Raw genomic sequence first — 18,149 nt, forward strand, 5'->3', positions numbered from 1 at the left:
CAAAATGTAATAAATCCAAGGATATTTATTTTGACATGAAAATTTTATGTATTCTGAAGAATGAGACCAGGAACATTCACAAGTTGAATATTTTGTTTTTCAAGGCCAAATGTCCAATTTGTTATCCAAATCCCTTAAGAAGTTATATACAGAGGTAGACAGAATTATATGTATGTTCTATATATACATGTATCTGTATAGTAGTTGTGACTCTGCATCGATAGAGGCTTACCCTTTAAATCTAGTAGAGCTGTTGTTAATTTTCTTGAAGCCAATTATTCAGAAACCTCGGTCTGCAGAAAGGATTGAAAGATGAACTGCAGATTTGAAAACACACAACTTTCTACCCCCTCGCCCAAAAGACAGCAAATGTATTTTCCTTAAATATTTGCAAGGTATTTAAATAAGACAATTAATGTCATTCTAAAGAACGTGACCTTCCACGCACAAGAATTTGTACTGGCCTTCTTAAGGTTCTGCTCACCAAAAAGGAAGCCAAATTTATATCAGGTTTAAACGATAGAAGCATGATTAAAACAAGCAGAGGAATGTGAGAACTTCCTGCTTTCTGCTGACAGACTTTCTGATGTTTGGGGAGATTTGTGCAAGTTCCAAAGCTTTATGTGCCAAAAAGTTTCTCATTAGGGGAGAGATTTAGCAGGAGCACTCAAACAGGCTGTAGCGTCCTCCAGACCAGCTCAGAAAGATTCTGAGCCGTGGTGCGGTTTTGCAGCCCAGATTCTCCCAACGTCTCCTTGCAAACCGGACAGGGGCTGCATTTATTTCTGATTTATCCTTCTGGTTTAGCTCACCTTCTGTCTTTCTCCTATGGCTGAAAGCTAAGTTAGTGAAGGCTGTGGAAGTCTTACCCCAGATTTCATTGGGCGTAGTATCAGGTTACCAGTTCCAAACCTTACTTGCCGTAGTAAATTATGTTGGCACTTAAAAAATATCTTTATTTTCAATAAAGCAGAATATAATTGGTTTTCCAACAAATCGCATTAATATAACTTTTCTTTTTTTTTTTTTTAATAGGGTGCTGAGAAACCTGACATGTCATTGCTGAAGGCTGGTAAGTGATTTATTTCATTAAAATTTAAGGTATCCACATTTTTAGTGGAACCACAGTAAAAAGCGGGTCAGTTAAGTTGAAATCACATTTTTATTTGAGTTTGATTAGGAAAATGAGAGAATATTGTAAATAGTTTGGGTTGGAGTTTTATTTCTGAAGGTAGATGCATTATGTTGTTTTCAATATGGTTATTTCAGTGCAGGAGACAGATGTTGTGTAGGCACAGAAAGCGACACGAGCTGTTCCAATGTCTGCATAAATATTCTTCAAGAATATGTTATAGTTTTTTTTCAAACTATTTTCATACACCTGCAGAAATCTGCAGAACTTGTCCTGTCCTTCAGGTTCCTAAGATCAATCTTCTTTCAGAGTAAATCTTCTTTCTTGTCTGTCTTTGGAGAAGTAGTCTTTCTAATTTTTAGGCAGCAAAAGTCTCCCTTTCTGATGTGATCTGTAACCAAGGAGCTGCTTTTAGGTAAGTTCTGTCTTACAGCTTCTTGGGGTTTCATGTGTAGTGGATCTCTCAGACTTCTGAGCACAGTGGCCTTCAAACCAGCGAGGAGCAGAATGCCAGATCAGAAACCGAATCTAGTGAATATTCTGCTGAAGCTGAACAAGCCCTTACAAACACCAGGGATCACCTTTGTTTGTATGGCTAGGGTGTGGAAAGGTGATCTCGAGAAACAATTTCTTGATGATATGGAGGCCCAAGACATCCATGAAGATGGTCTGGAGGCCGTGAGCCAGCGGAGCTATGAATACACGCTGAAGTACACCCCAGTGATTTTAATTGGTTTCTCCAGACTCAAGTGAAGCAAACGTTTTGCATTTATCCTAAGAAAATTCTACATTGCTTAGTTTTATACAGTGATTGATTGGTGTGTGCTTTACCACGTCGTGCTCCACTTCCTCATTGGTGTAAGCAACAATATGACTACTCCTTCGACCTTTACGCTTAGCTCCACAGCAGATCATTAGTTAAACAAACTTGCGTTGTGTGAGTATCATCTAATTAATGCATTAAGGTTGTTTCTGAGGATAAAAACTAAATGAGGGCAGACACTGCTGATAGGCTTGTCATCAGCCAGGCGCCTTGGAATTAAATCTGAATTATCAGACTGCCACATCCCAGCCATCGCTCACCGAAACTCCCATTAACTAATGCTAGAGTAGGTTACGTGCTCACTTACTAATCGCACTTCTCCCACAAGATACATCCTGGCAACCCCGTTTTAAGTCTTTGTCATAATCAGAACTTATCTGTCATAGTGCCTGTCTTCAAGATAATGACTAGATATGTTTATTACATATAAGCTGTGTAATAGAACATAATGTAATTTTTATTAGACAAAGTTTTCTTATTATCTGCACATAAATAAGCAAATGTAAAAACCCCATCATTACAGAAATGTCTTGGTCTTATAAATTGTCACATAAAACACTGAAAGTATAAGCACATAAATAACGAAAATGTAGTGTGCTGTCCTGTGTTTGAAAAATATTACGCCTGTTATTTCATTATTGTAGCTATCATGTTAAAGCAACAGAATATTGCCTCTGCTGCTTGGAATTCCCTTAGGTCTTAGAATATCTTCAGAGATGAGGGTCGTATTCCCTTAATTTCCAAAGAAATAATTAAAACTGCTACAAAGTAATGCTTTGAATTTTCACTAAGATTCTTCTTTCTGGTTTTCCTTTATGGTTATGCTTTCTGTTGCATATTTTATTTTTTGTTTCTGTGGAGACATAATCTAACCCTAATTCTGACATCCTTTCACTCACACAGAAATGTTTACTGTACAACTGCTATCTAATGAAATCTAGGACAAAATATGAAGAAAATTAATTACCCGCTAATGTCAACTCTCTGCAGCTAATTCAAATTAACTCCTTTCATCAGATCCCAGACCCTCTAAAGAATAAATATTAATTTTTCTAGACATCAGGTGTCTAGTGCAAAAGATTTTCTAATTAATTAGTCTTTTCTCTAATGTTTACGTCTGAGATAATTAAAGAATAATGCCATCAAGAAATATCCATGAAGGTGAAGGGGTTTCTAAAGCATCATTTTTGCAGACAGTAACATAAAATGAAGTTTTCTGCCCGCTGACTTTCTGTCCTCTTTATCGGTCCTATCGTGGTTTGGGCCGCTGATTGGACAAAGCAGTGAATTGTGTCAGTGGAGAGACTTTTGGAGGTAAAAAATAGTGTAAATAAGGAAAACCAAAACGTTTAAGAACTCAGAAATGGGAGAGAGTAACAAAAAGTATTTCTGCTTACGGAAAAATTATTTTTAATGCAGTAATCTAAAAAATCACAATCAATTCTTATGACTGAAGCTAATGAAACCACTAAAATGTCATCACTGCCTAGGGAGGTAAAAATATTCTGTGTGAAATCAAACTAGGGTGTTTCTGATTGACTCTGTGTTGTATGCCTGCATAAATTACGTATTCTCTATAGCATATGATTTACCATTACCGAAACTTTAGATAAAAACACAAACCATATAAATTAAAATCCTGATCATATATGTGGTAGAAAGAGATACCATATTAAAGTGATACTTTGAGTTACATATATTGTAAAATGGCATACTTTCTGCTAGCTGTGATCATTTACATCATATTTAGATGTATGATTTGTAAGACAATTCGGTAAGGAGTTACTTTGAAATAGTACCTTAAGAAACAAGGTGATATAAAAGTAGCATTAGAGCTGTGTAATTGAAACGGACTTGTTTTTTTTACAATCTTTTTCATTAAAATATGAAAATATGACCTTACATATGACCTTTAACAGTGTTTGTAGTTCTACAGAAGAAAAAATCATTACTTTGTTGAATATTTTCAGGGAAGAAGGTTCTGTGTCTCAGTTATAATGAAAGGATCATCCCAGGGCTGATGGAACTGCAGCACCATTCTTGAAAGACTCCTGTTGATGTTATGGATTAGATTGCCAGGCAGAGAACCTCAAGATCAAATTAGATGTTTGTTTTCATATTTGAATGTGTCCAAATTCTTCTTCCAAAAAATCTGTTTTAAAGAGTTAAACAAGTTTCCTCTGTATTTGCTTGATGATTTTCTCTTGTAGAATTGCTATAAAAAACTTCCACAGCATAGGACTGGGGGGCTTTCTGGTGGATGATGCGTTTGTGGTTCCCATATTGCCACTGATCTAGCAAGGCCACAAGCTATTCCTCCCCTCGTTCCTTACTAACACCTCCCTAGGCAGTGATTACATTTTAGTGGTTTCATTAGCTTCAGTGAATTTATCTGCTGGGTTTGCCTTTGCTCATCACTTCAGCGTAATCTCATTCTCCTCCCTCGCTCAGCCTCTGGATGCTGTTCCTCTGCAAGCCTGCTCATGGCATTCACTTTGCAGCACTGTAGTCTGTGTAACAGAGCATTTGGACTCAGAAACTCATCTTCAGGATCTAGCCCAGACTTTGTAAGCCTTTGCTGAAGAACAAGGCCTGTTTCCTCCCTGCCTGAATACTGCAAATATTACAGAGCTCGCAATGCTGCATTCCCCAAGAGCATGAGTTAACGGAAGGCTCTCAGCTCCTTCCACTCAAAGCCACGTGCTCACTCCCAGCTTAAGGCTGGAATGCCGGTGCTGAGGATGCCCAGAATACTGTGATCAGGGAGATATCTCACCTCATTAATAACAGAGGAGGCTTGTCAGCCTTGAAGTAATGAGGAGTTTTGTGTTTGGTTTTGATTCTCCCTTTTTGCTGCCCTGAGAACACAAAGTGAAATGGTGAGATTTTGGAGTTTGGATTGAAATCGCGCTGCTCGGAAAAAGGCTGCACTGAACCTCAAAGGAGCTGCTGCCTTTAAGCGCATTGCTGAACTTTGCAGTTTGGAAAAATATGCTTACTCACACATTTCAGTTAAAAAAGACAGCTAAAAATAGTTAATACAATCTGAATATGCATAAAATAAGGTGTCAAACTATCATCTCTGTTAGATGAGAACTGAAATGTAAGCTAAAAACGTTAAAAGCCAGACTATGACGCCCTTCTTAATTTTGCAGAGTAATGTAGGTAAGCAGTTTCTGAATTTGGGGGTTTGGCCCACCTACGTGTAGCTATATGAAAGTTAGTCTATTTAGCCCAAGAAAATTGTCTAGACTCTGCACAGACCAACCAAGATGTGTGTCCCATCTCAAGAGATCTGAGTGAGTATGGGAAGCTGCACGTTTGGGGAGTGAAGCCCGGTGGGGAGGAATCACAGCCTGAATGCTCTTGACTGTGGATCAGCTCATGAACCACGAGAAAGTGCACAGAATTCATACCAGTTCAAAGGCAGAGTCCGTTGTGAAATCTTTCCGATGCAGAAGTTTCTTGGAGGTAAACACGCGAGAGACCCCCCCAGATTGCCGGTGAGATGATCGCTTGGGAGCTAGGGCTTCTGTGTAAGATGCAGGCGGTCAGCATGCAAGTCTGGGGCCTAAGTGCTTGTTAAATATTGATTTGTCTAGGTGAGAGCAGAAACTTGACACCAGAACTCCTGTTTTTGGTGTGAGTATTTTATCTGTTAAGTTAATGACTGCTGGGATGGCAGCACCTAGGAAAAAGAAATCTGGGAGACCCTCAAGGGGTCAAGCATAAATTATGGCTGCGTAGTTCCTGACAAATGTTGGTATAACCTGTTTATGAAATCCTCTGGTGACAGCTATACCAGGACTACCCCAGGCAATTCATCTCACTGTTCCTTCATTACTACCAGAATTTTTTCTCAGTCTCTGAACTGATTTGTTAGTGCAGTTTCAGCCCATTACTCTTCTGCTTGTCTGCTGTAGCTACCAAGCTGAAGCGTTCCCCGTTCTTTCAGTCTCTCCTTTGTGATGTTTCCCAGACCTCTGGTTCTCTGCCTCAGTTTGCCCACGTCCTTGCCAACGTGTAGCTGACACTGTTGACAGCTTGATTTGCTTCACTGGAGCAACAGCAGTCTCGCTAGGCCTTGCCAGCAGTGCCTGGAGGAGAACCGTTATGACAAGGATTTTTCACGCTATTTATTGTGTGTGTATATGGGTATGCTTACGCGCTGTGGTTTATGTGTTTGTAAGTTACATACATATGTTTTTATGGTATACGTGTTATTAAAACAGGCACAAACATTTAGAACATTTATATTGCCGTAGTTTTGTAGTAGCGTGACATTGCTGTCTCATGCTTCACTTGCCAACAAATTGAAGTCTGTTTTTAATCTTTATCTATTTAGTTTCAAATTGCTTTTCAGTTAGTCAAGATCCCTGTGAATTCTAGACCTCCTCCTCTCTCCAAAGTACATGAGGTCTTTCTTATTTTGGCGGGAGCTAGATATTTGATAAATATACTTTCTGTTCCTTTATCTAGGAAAATAATGGAATTATTGAATGAAACCTGACCTGTGAATAGGCCTCTGTATCTCCATGGAATATGTTTTACAGTTTGATGGTAAACCATTGTTAACTATTTCATAGGTACAGTAATCCCAAATATTTTTGTACATATCCTTCATGACTTTTGTGATGACCGTGCTTTCCTGGTTCACCTATTAGAACATATTTTGTCAAAACCTCTGCGAAAATGGAAATACACAAGATCTCTTCCTCATTCACGTGATCTGTTGGCCTGTCAGAGAAGCAAATTAGAACATTAGTTGGACATGATTTGTCCTGGACCAATCCACGTCAGCTCTTAGGGATAACCATATTATTGTTCAGATGCCCAGTTATTTGTGATCAATTTGAGGAGGGGAGGAAATTCAGTTATTTCAGTTATGCTTCTGCAGCTGACTGGCTTATGCTTCCGGCATTCCCTTTTAATGATAGACTCTGCGTTTTACCACGTGGGGTGTTCAGTTTCTCACGGGTGGTTATGGAGCTTTAATATGTCTGAAGTGTTGCAGCGAATTCAGTCATCAGTCAGTAGGAGCAGCTGAATTGTTTTACCCTGTTTTCCTTTGTTCCAAGGTGAGATTTTACTCTTTTCGGTGGTGTTGGTTGTTCTAACCACCTGCTTGCAGCTAACATTTGAGAGCAAAAATATTGTGCAGCGGGCGAGCAGCCCTGGCATTGAGAGCTGTCCTTCTCCAGTCAGTACCAGTGGCACTTCACTTCTCTTACTGCTTACATCTGCAATGATTTCTTGTTGTCGTTGATTTCTTTGCTGGCTTCCTTCCATCTTATCCTTTGACCTTTCTAATTTTATTTCTACGCACTCTTTCTATATTTTTAGTATAATTGACCTGTTTTCACTTTCTGTGTCCTTCCGTCTTTGCTCGACGCTGTTGAGGAGCTTTTGACGTAGTTATTTTCAGCTTATGTATTGGGAGAGTTTATGCTTGTTCTTGCACCGTTTGATTTTGTTTGTGGAACTGCCACGCTTTATAATTCTTTTTTTGCCATCATATGAGATCTTACCTAGGGATTTGTTGAATCTACTGAACTCTGTTTTCTTAAAGTCTGTTTCTATTTGGGTACTTTGCCTCCTTCCTTTCTTAAGTTTCATTAACTCTTATCATACCATGGTCATTGTCACCCAAGCCGCATTTCACCATGATCACAGTTAATTCCCCTCTACTAATTAAATACACGGCAGTCCTTGCACTGATTGCTTTTTTCTGCCTCCGGTATGTGTATGTGCAGCTGTAGTATTTATCACCACCAGGACTTCCGGATTAATCCACGTGGGACTGCGTTCATTCTCTTTCAAAGATTGTCTGGGTAGTATAAACCTCCAATATTACCTTGTGTTGTGCCTTGCATAATTATGGTATTTGTTCACAAAAGCTCCTTCCACTGCCTTTGCATTGTTTAGTCGTCTGCAATGGACACTAACGTGTCTAACACCCTGGTTCATGTTCCCAGACTTTCAGCAAGGGTAACTTTTAAAAAACGTGTAGATGTGGCACTTCAGGATATGTTTTAGTAGGAATGGGGTGGTGTTGGGTGGGTGGTTGGACTCGATGATCTTAGAGGTCTTTTCCAACCTATGATTCTATGATTCTATAACTTCCCAAATTTGGATCTCAAGACAAGTATCCTGTGTGAACATGCCAGCCTTTTCCATTGCAGCAAAGTGTCTAATTTACCAAGATTTTGTAGTGCTAGTCATTAAGTGCTTATTATTAAGAATTCCTGTTCCACTTCTCTTGTTTCTTCTTCACACTTTTTGCATTAATGTATGGGTTTCCAAAGCCTTCAGCAGATTGAGCCATGATTTGTCTCCTCTCCTTCGTACAGCATGTCCAAGCTGCTGGGTTTGATGCGTACGGCTGTTTTTATCTTCATTATTGTAGTCCAGGGCTGTGGTAACCAAGGATGAATTTGAAAAATCTCTGGTTCAAATCTCTATAAGAAGTTTTTGGTCCCAGCATAAGAACGTGTTGTCATGAATCTCCTATTTTCTGTCTTGACTTCTGGACTTCACTAACAAAGGGCAGTGTCCAGAAGTTCAGAAGCAGGTTCAGTCCTTGTTTAAAAATAGAAGAGGGAGAGACTGTTCACACATAACAGTATTAGATGATGTGAGACTGCTCCTTGTACTAACTGAATTTAGATGGTGGTGGTGGGAGGGAAAAGGGAGCTTTTAGCCATGGTTTTTAGATGACTACTTTAAATTCGTGCTTGCCTCCTTGGATGTTCAGAACAGCACTACATTTAGTGCTGCTTTGTAGTTACATTATGTTATCATTCAAAGTGAAATAGACATTTTCCAAAAGAAAGGAAAAACACATCCCTAGAATTACACAGTGCTCAATTTATCTTCATGGGTATATGCATGAATTTTGATTTTCTGTATGATTTTCATTTGCCATATGTGCAAGTGTGGTTAATCATCAGTTTATATTATGTGTTGTCATAAACAGGCCTCTATTAACACGCTTTTCATCTTGTAAGTATGTGCTTTTCTCTACTGTTTCGGTCCAGAAAAAGTAGTCGTCTGAGCACTTTCTTTGGTGAACATCACCAATTTAGAATAGTTGCTTAGGGCACCACAGTGTGACAAATGCAATATTGCTTGGCTTTAACAAAGATGTTAAGTGACTTGGAAAATACAGATACAATGTGAACAGCAGGGCTAATTCTGTAATTTTGAAGAAATGGCGTAAACTTAAACTGTGCTGTGTCCCTAAATATTTACACTCCATGGTGGTGTGAGAGCCAGAAGGCTGGCTGGAGTTACAGAGCTGAGAAGAACACTCAGAACTATAGAATCAAAGAGTGTCAGAGTTTGGCAGGGACCCCCAGAGATCATCTAGTCCAAAACCCCTGCTCAAAGCAGAATCAGTTAAGCAGGTTGCCCACAACTGTGTCCAGTTGGGTTGTGAATATCTCCAAGGACGGAGAAGCCGTGGTCTCTCTGGGCAACCTGTTCCAGTGTTTGATCAACCTTACAGTAAAACAATTCCTTATGTTGAAACATAATTTCTTGTATTTCCATTTGTACCTACTTCTTCTCGTCCTGTCACTGGATACTGCTGAGAAGAATCTGTTTCTGCCTTCAAGCATTCACACACATTTATAAGGTCCCCCTGAGCTGTCTCTTCCCCAGGCTGAACAGTCCCAGCTCTCCCAGCCTCTCCTTGGACGTGAGATGCTCCAAGAGCCCTTCAGCGCCTGAATGGTCCTTCGCTGGACTTGCTCCAGCCTGTCCCAGTCCCTTTTGGACCAGGGAGCCCACCACTGGACCCAGAACTCCCGATGTGTCTCAAGTGGTGAGCAGAGGAGGAGGATCATCTCCTTCAACCTGATGGCAACTCTATTGCAGCCCAGAATGTTGGTGGCCTGCTTTGCTCCAAGGGCACGTTGCTAGCTTTTAGTCAACTTGTGGCCTGCTGGGATCCCAAGTCGTTTTCCACACAGCTGCTTTCCAGACGGTTGGCCCCCAGCCTGCGTGGGGTTATTCCTCCCCAGGGACAGGACTTGACACTTCCCTTTGTTGGACTCCATGAGGTTCCTGTTGGCCCGTTTCTCCAGTCTTTAGAGGTCCCTCTGAATGGCAGTGCACCCATCCGGTGTATCAACCATTTGTCCCAATTTTATATCATCTAATAAGAAATAATAAGAAAGGGAGCCACGTAAGCACAGTGAGGTTTGTATAGCTGTGTTTTCAGACTAGGAAGATCCAGCTGCACAGATACTCTGCTTTTTTGACAGGGTTCTGGATTTTCTGAAATGGAGATGACAGTGAAGGTCACTGTCTAGGTGACAAACTCCCCAGGGGAACACTCCCAGTACCTAAGTGCTCGAGAACACAACCCCCCACGCTCCTGCTGTTCTGGGTGCCTTCAGAGAGCGCACTCTTTTGTTCCTGATCTACTGAGTGATGTCCCTGCCCGTAGTAGCAGGGTTAGACTAGATGATCTTTACATATCCTTTCCAGCCCAAAGCATTCTATGATCCTGTGACTGGGGACAGACTTTTTAGTAGGGCCTGTAGAAACAGGACAAGGGGTAATGGTTTTAAACTAAAAGAGGGGAGATTTAGACTGGATATAAGGAAGAGATTTTTTAGGGTGAAGGCGGTGGAACACTGGCACAGGCTGCCTGGAGAGGCTGGAGGTGCCCCGTCCCTGGAAACATTCAAGGCTGGGTTGGATGGGGTTTTGAGCAGCGTGATGCGGCTGAAGATGTCCCTGCTTGTTGCAGGGGGGTTTGACCAGATGGCCTTGAAAGGTCCCTTCCAACCCAGACCATTCTGTGATTGCAATTGGAAATTCCACTAATTGTTTCTCAGTAGAGATGGATAAATTTTGCATCGGTTCTCATGTTGATCATATTTAGACAGCCTGGGATATAATATGTCCAACATGACACAATAGTTAAAAATAATCGTAGTTATGATGAAGCTGGGTAGAGATTGTCCCCGTATCTCCTTTACTACTATTTAATTCTCCCTGAGGAGAGAGTACGACGTTCCCTGGTAATGTCATAGCGCATTTTTTGCCTTGATTCGCACTGTAAACTCAGCAGCTAGTGTCAGAGTCGCGTGGAGTTCCACCTGAGCGTAGAGAAGCCCTGATTCATCAAAAAGTGCCTCTCCAGGTAACAACTGCTGTGACTGTTGTAAGTGAAATAAAAGAGAAAAAGAGAAAGGATGCTCGAAAAAGGAATGCTCTTTGTCATATGTTTAAATTGGGAAATCCATTTATATCTCACAGGAAATTAAAAATGGGAAAATAGGGGCAAACAGATCGATACAGTTTTTATATTACAAACAATTTCTGGGAAGAAATTCAAACTAACTCAAATGAACAGCACAGAAGAGAACCAGAATGTTCAAGGACAGCTAGGTAGAACAAAACTGCGGGGTAAGGTTAATTGCTATGAGTGGGAAGTCTTTCTATCAGGTTTAAGCACTGAGCACATCTAAATAATGCTGAGAAAATTGAGTTACAGAGAATACACACAGTATTTAGGTACCATGATGATTGCATTTCTGCTTAAATGGGAGATCTAGCTAACAGAAATGATTTTCCGATTTATTCACGTGTGCACAAAGAAAAGGACATGTAGAATTAAATCTGAAGGAAAGCTCACGAGCTCCTGTCTGGAGCCTTCAACTTTAATAAGAGGTCTGGCCCCTCAGAATTTCTGAGCTGTTTATGGTCCTAGTTTATTCTGCCTATTAACTCAGGAGAACTCTTGGTGGCTTTCTTTGGCAAGGCAAAAAATAGAAGCCTTGGCAACTCAGACTTATTAGGAATTTCTTTTAATTTATTTTAAATGAGCAGTATTTTTATTTGCATTAGATTTTTGATAACTGCTTTAACAGCAACCCTTTAACACATATTTTGTGAAAATTAATACTTTAAATCACAGTTGTAAAGCACTGTTTTATAATTTTTAACTACTTATAGCAGACAAAACCATCATTATCCAACAATTACAGTACATGAATTCTTAATTTTTAATAAAAAATAAACTACTTGCTCTCTAATTAACTCTGTAATCAAGATTGTTCCAGTATATCATTATATCTCTTAAGATTTCAAATCCTATCTGGGTTTAAATTGGCATAGTATTAAAATAAATTGTTTCTCTGTAATGTATAATTAATAAATGTGAGGGTCTTTATCATGATTGTTTTCCATTAGCTAAATACATAAAAAAAGTATACCAAAGTATATGAAGAGCTCAGTCCAATATATTTTTAAATTTGTGGAGCTTTCCGTACTGATCCAAGAAAAACAGACCCTAGAGCCTGCTGTAGTCTCTCTTGGTGTGCAGGAGCTGTTGTGGAGCTTGGAAGAGTTTTACCCCTTGGCCATGACGTTGTTAAGCTGACCGCTGGGACTTCTTGAGAGGAATAGCCTTGTAGGAATCCTAGCAGGGATTTTTCTGTGCAGCTTGGGGGAGTTAATCCTCTAAACCCCAGTGAACGTCAGTGAGTGCAGTGGATGCATACATTCCATAGGTGTTTTTGGAAACTTTCCTGAATGGATTGCAAAAATCTGAGAATAGTTATAAAAAACCTGTAGTGGATCCGCAGATCCATATTCACATGGATTCCTTCCAATTTCAAATTCCACTCTGCCAGGCAGTAGTATACAAAATACATGTGTGTGTATGTGGGGAGCAAAAATACAGGCATATTTATGCGTGTGAATTTGTGTATGTGTATGCATACAAATATGTATGTGCACACGCACACCCCTGCCTACAGTCAGCTCCCACCTCACTGCTCCGTAGTCACCAAACAGCTTTTCTTCTAGAGGTTTCAGGAGAAGGCTCCTTTGTAAACGGACCAGTTGTAAAGAGCAGTCAGGAAAATTTATCAGACATGCAAATAGAGTAATGTAATTACATACAGACACTCTGGAGTCAACATAAACTATACAACATGTTTTTAAAAAGCATTTTAAAAAGAAGCATCCTAGAGATTACCCATGTGTTTATATCCTATTTATGAGAGTGTATATAAGTAAGTAAACAAAATATGTGTGGAATAGTGCTTATGAATAGACCTAATTTCTCCAAAATACGTATCTCATGCGCTATATGCATCCAAGCAAACATAAAAAACCACATTGGCTTCCTCTCAAATGTACCACCCAGAACAGAAGGAGCTCTGAATTATAAACAGACACTATAACTGGTTATCCAAAATTCCAAGTGCAGAGATTTGTGACAATTTCTTAAACATTCAGTATTGCGCATATTGAAATAAATGCATATAAATTCAAAATTTATTTTACATCTACTGAATTAGATTTAAGCTCGTATCGTACCATTTACAGGGAAAAAAAGGTCATAGCTTACTATACAAACATATATATATATCTGTGTATTTCCTCTGCTGTCATGGACAGTAAAATTTATTTAATGAGGGTAAACAGAATCTGGCAGTTGGAAGCAGGAGGAGCAATGTGCAGCATTACTGTGCAAACACATAGCGTTATACTGTTTTTCCTGGGGTTTTTTGCACGAATGTCTTGTTCTGATGCCAGTGTCAACGCTTTGCCAAGGGGTAGCATATGTCTGGTGTTCTGAAGGCTGGCTTCTGTGTAGACAGGAAATCTCTGTGTATTTCAAGTATAAATTATTTAATTGAGTATCTGTTGGGAGAGGACCCTTGAAAATATCCAGGGTATTTTCTTTGGGAAGTTCAGACCCATAGGAATGATAGGTTGCCAAGAAGGGATTCTTCATTAAGCTGCTTATGAGAACAATGCACAGTAGTAATTGCAATGCTGAATATTTGGCCACAAATGAATTAAAAATAGTGTGAAAAGAGATGTGCAGCAGCACTGTGCTGTGACACCGGCATTACAATACCATATTCTACAAAGGAATATGTATGAAGTATGATTTGGAATGAAGTTGTCTTTGAAAAGGGAATGACCCCTACACGGTTCTCACTCTGGTGCAAACCTCTGAGGAAAAGCAGAGAGCTACGGACTGCTTGGTTCACTGACATCTTATGCTGCAGTTGTACCTTCTACCCTGGCTTTTCATGGTAGTGAGGCAGAAATATTAGCCTCATTATTTTCAAATGGAACCCCAATCCTTAGCAGGAATTCTGAAACTGAATTTTGCTGGAGTCTCCAGTGTCCCTAAGTGGTTTTGAGGAGGTGGTACCGGTCATTCTGTATTCAAGCTATCTTCAAGCTTTCTGCTCTGCTCCTTCTATTTTATTGCTCTGGTTGCCTAATAAAGGGATGTAGCGTTTCCCACTGTGAGGAATTTTTGAGTTATTTTGGGGGATTCATGATTAAGTTTTTATGTGTAACTGCTGGTGCCTCTCTTCAGAGGGCTTGAAATATGAGTTTCTGTTGAGACCAAGTTGAACCCCTTTTTTTCACTTCTGTTTTGTACATGGCGTGGTGGTAATATTTTTAACAAATTATTCACACTGTATGGACTAGGTACAGATGTGAACGATCATTCTTGTTCCTTGCTTCCCTGGTTTGTAAATCTATGTCAGTAAGACATTAAATATATATATCCCTCAAAACACTTTCACAGCAGTGGTTGCTGCGTGGTGTTGTGGGTTCTCCCACCAGAGTCACGCTTTGCACGGCTGTTGACCTGTGCTTCCCGTAACAGGAATTTCCTCTCTGGGCCGTCTGACTCTCCGTTTTAGTGCTGACCTACAGAACCAGAAATTAACTCCTTAGAGGTGATTTCTCTTGGATGCTCAGCTTGAAACCATTAATGCTAAAAGAAAGATTGTATTGGCAGTAGCACACCAATTTGTTCATGAAATATATAGCCACATATACAAAAATTAAAACATTATATAATCAGGATTTTTAGTGAAAGGACATTCTTTTTTACCTGCATCCGTACATTCTATGAAAAATAGGAGGAAGAACTACTTAAGAATTTAAAACTATTTTAAATTACTCTCTATACTTTCTCTGCTTAAAGTTTAAATTGTACTTTAAATAAGCCCATTCTAATTTAGGAGTTTGGGAGTAGAACTTTCACTAAAGAATGGATGAATCAATTTTTAATCAGTTTCAGTAAGTTCATATTGTGTCATAATTAAAAAGTAAAATTAACGAAGACAATTTAAAATTCATTAACATTCAGTGAAAAAAAATTCAATATAATCACTAGCAAAATTATCCTTGTGTGTGTTTGCCAAGTTCTGCAAGAGTGCATTTTGGAAAAAACACTGCTGGCTCAGATGCTGGAAGATCATAAATAAATCTTTGCGCACTCTCTTACTGCAATGTTGATGAATCAGCGTTGGCATTAATTGATGCACTTGAATAATTTTAATTCGTGGAAGTAAAAATTGTATGTGGGCATGTTTTGCATAAAACTGAATTGTTTTGATGCTTGGTGGTCTTTGTGTTGGCTTCATTGTCATGGTGTTACAAGTAGTTTACAGAATAGACACCTTCAGGGAGTCATTCCCGTGAAAAGGTTTGAAAGTTCAGTCAGAAAGTGTAGTACTCAGAGTTTGTTATTACAGCTCTTGAGCTTTCATAATATAAGACAATGTATTTCATAACTTGCTGGTTTTGCCTGTATATAATGGGTAGAGTTGACAGCGGAACACACAGAACTCCTGTTAGGTCCTCTGTGCTGGAGAAAACTGTGTTCAGACAACGTAGACTTTAGCTGGACTTCATTAGTTTGGTGTAAATAAATTAGAAGGTTATCAGAAGCTAAGGTATGAAATATTACAAGGTTATCAGGGGCTGAAGCATGAAATATTAGAAGGTTTCTGCCTGCTTTTCCTTTTTGTTTTAAAAAGTCCCATAAGGCTAGATGCATATGCTATGACTTCTCCAAGGTCTATGTGAAAAAGGACTCTTTTTTAGGGAAAGTGATGCTAAGCAAAAAGACTAGACATTCTTATATTCTTATTCTTGGATAATACTAGTTAGGTAAGATTTAATACATGTCTATGAGACATCCAAAAAGTAAGTCTGCCTTTTATCTGCTTTTGTGATTAACTCAGACTTCTTAGGCTCGCTGCTGCCTTCTCCTACGTCAGTTCATGTTCTTTTTTGCTTTAAACTTCTAACACCTTTTTCACTAACAAGGTCAGCAGCTTTCTCAATGTTCTTGAGTATTCAGTACTTTTTGACCTTTTAACCATTTCTAAGACTTTTCGATGCTAAAGGAAACCAGAATAAAGCAATAAGCTAACATTATAACGTACACTGTATATGCAATTTTGATTGACCGTGTGAAGTCAAGGTCAATACAAACTAGTAAGGCTTGTAAGTCAATAAAATTTGATCTGTTCAGTATGTACATAAACAGTTTTCCATTATACTAAGAATTCAAAGTCCCTAGATAAATCTGTGGTTTGTAGCAGCTTTTAAACAGAGAATGGGACTGATTCAGCTCGCTCCAGTATTGATACGAGTATGGAAATCAGTTGGAGTGGGACTTTTGAAGTCTCAGGGAACACAAAAATTGGACGTGTAACCTGAGTGTTTAGTGCTTATTATTTTGAATGCATTCTGTCAGCCGCAGAACATTCCCGACGTGCTGAAAGCTCTCCTAAGAGTCAGTACCTCTGTAAGATGTATCACAGGTTGACATGTACGTGTCCTGTATGCAGCTCTGGTGGGAAGTGGAAAGGACAGTTTACAAATTCTAGTACTGCCCCAAGGGAAGCACAGACAGGGCAGTTCATTTCAGGTCCCCACGGTATGATACCAAACCTGTGGTATCAGTGCAATAGCGAACTTGAAAGGTCTAACCCTACGGCGATCAACATAGATCTTCCTTTACTTTGTTCTTTCTGTCAGCTCTCTCTTGTTCTTTGACTGCATTCTCTCTCCCACTCTGGGTTATTAATCTCTGTAGCTGTGCTCTTCACTTGGATTCTCATTATCTGCTGCAATTCGGATGCAAAAAGTGTGCTTAGATTAAGGCAGTTCTCTGTGACACAAGGGAACCCCGATCTCAAAAGAATGACTGATTCATTTCTAACAAGAGTCAAGACAACAAAGAGCGATTAAAAGGACGTCTTCATGATGTGAGTCATTGTCATTGTATTGAACTGCAGAGTCATGGTGCCTTGGAAGCCACATTTCCCAAGTTCATGTCTGGTAATTAGAGAACGAGTCCCTTCTTCCGTTACTAGTACCAGACGGCATTTGATTTCACTGGGTCTTTTCATGGTGCTTATGTTTCCTGAGCAATGCTCAAAACTCACGCCAGATTAGCATTCTGCCTTTTGTTCCTCACAACTTTTGTCTCAGCAGGATAATGAGTATCCAAAATAATTAGTTCATACTTTTGACTTTGCCAGTAAAACCAGTACGGTATCTGTCCTGTTTACAAAGAATATGCATCAAAATGACAGAAATCGACTGAACGGGGTGAAAGATAGACTGCAGCCCAATGTGGCCAGTTCTGACCACGAGCTGCAGGCCATAAGAAGTATTTCTGGGAGTGGTTCAAAGGAGAGAACACCGTGGCTCCGCAGCACTTTGGTGCAGACTGTGGCCTCGATGACGGCACGGCCGGGCTCCCCAGGGTGACACAGCGATGCTGGGCTCCCCAGGGTGACACAGCGATGCTGGGCTCAGTACTCCCCGTGGCTGGGGGTTTGGAGCTACTGCAGCCCCTCAAATACAGGGCAGTGTGAATTAGGAGTGAGAAAAATTACTTTTGCATAACTGTAGCAACAATTTTTGCTTAACATCAGATATCTGCTGTGGCCTGAAGGAAAAAGACAAGAGAAGATTCAAGGAGACAAACCACTAAGTGAAAAAAAAACCCATGGAGGGCAGGAAGGGGGAGGGGAGACAGTCTTTCCAAAAGGCAGGTAACCCCATAAACGTGAATACAGAAGAGAGAGCTGTCTCTGAAGCATCTGGAAATGGAAAAACATACTGCACTGCATATAATAGATGGTCATGTGTAAGGGGTTATTTCTACGTTACAGCAATATATAAAGAAAAAGCAGAATTTCCCCCCCCCCAAATCTGAGGCTATTATTGCAGGTTTTTCCCTAAGCCCCTACACGCTGTAGTAGATCACTCAAAGAATCTGACGGATATAAATGAAGTACAAGATAAAGTCTTGGTGAGCAGTAATCTATGGGAAGATTAATGCTTCAGAATGGGAGGGACGTTAGGAATAGTTCTCAGAAATTGGCGTAGGTA

At 39.8% G+C, this 18,149-nt stretch overlaps 1 long non-coding RNA gene across 2 annotated transcripts in view; it reads left to right on the top strand.

Annotated features, from left to right (window-relative positions):
- Positions 1–18,149, top strand: part of LOC142364019 (uncharacterized) — a 303,513-nt gene that overhangs the window by 185,465 nt on the left and 99,899 nt on the right. For both annotated transcript variants that reach the window (XR_012766092.1, XR_012766091.1), the window contains one exon: positions 1,036–1,072. This is a non-coding gene — a long non-coding RNA (uncharacterized LOC142364019). The remainder of the gene's footprint in view (positions 1–1,035; positions 1,073–18,149) is intronic.

The sequence above is a fragment of the Opisthocomus hoazin genome, chromosome 23 (assembly GCF_030867145.1).
Source record: "Opisthocomus hoazin isolate bOpiHoa1 chromosome 23, bOpiHoa1.hap1, whole genome shotgun sequence".
NCBI lineage: Eukaryota > Metazoa > Chordata > Aves > Opisthocomiformes > Opisthocomidae > Opisthocomus > Opisthocomus hoazin.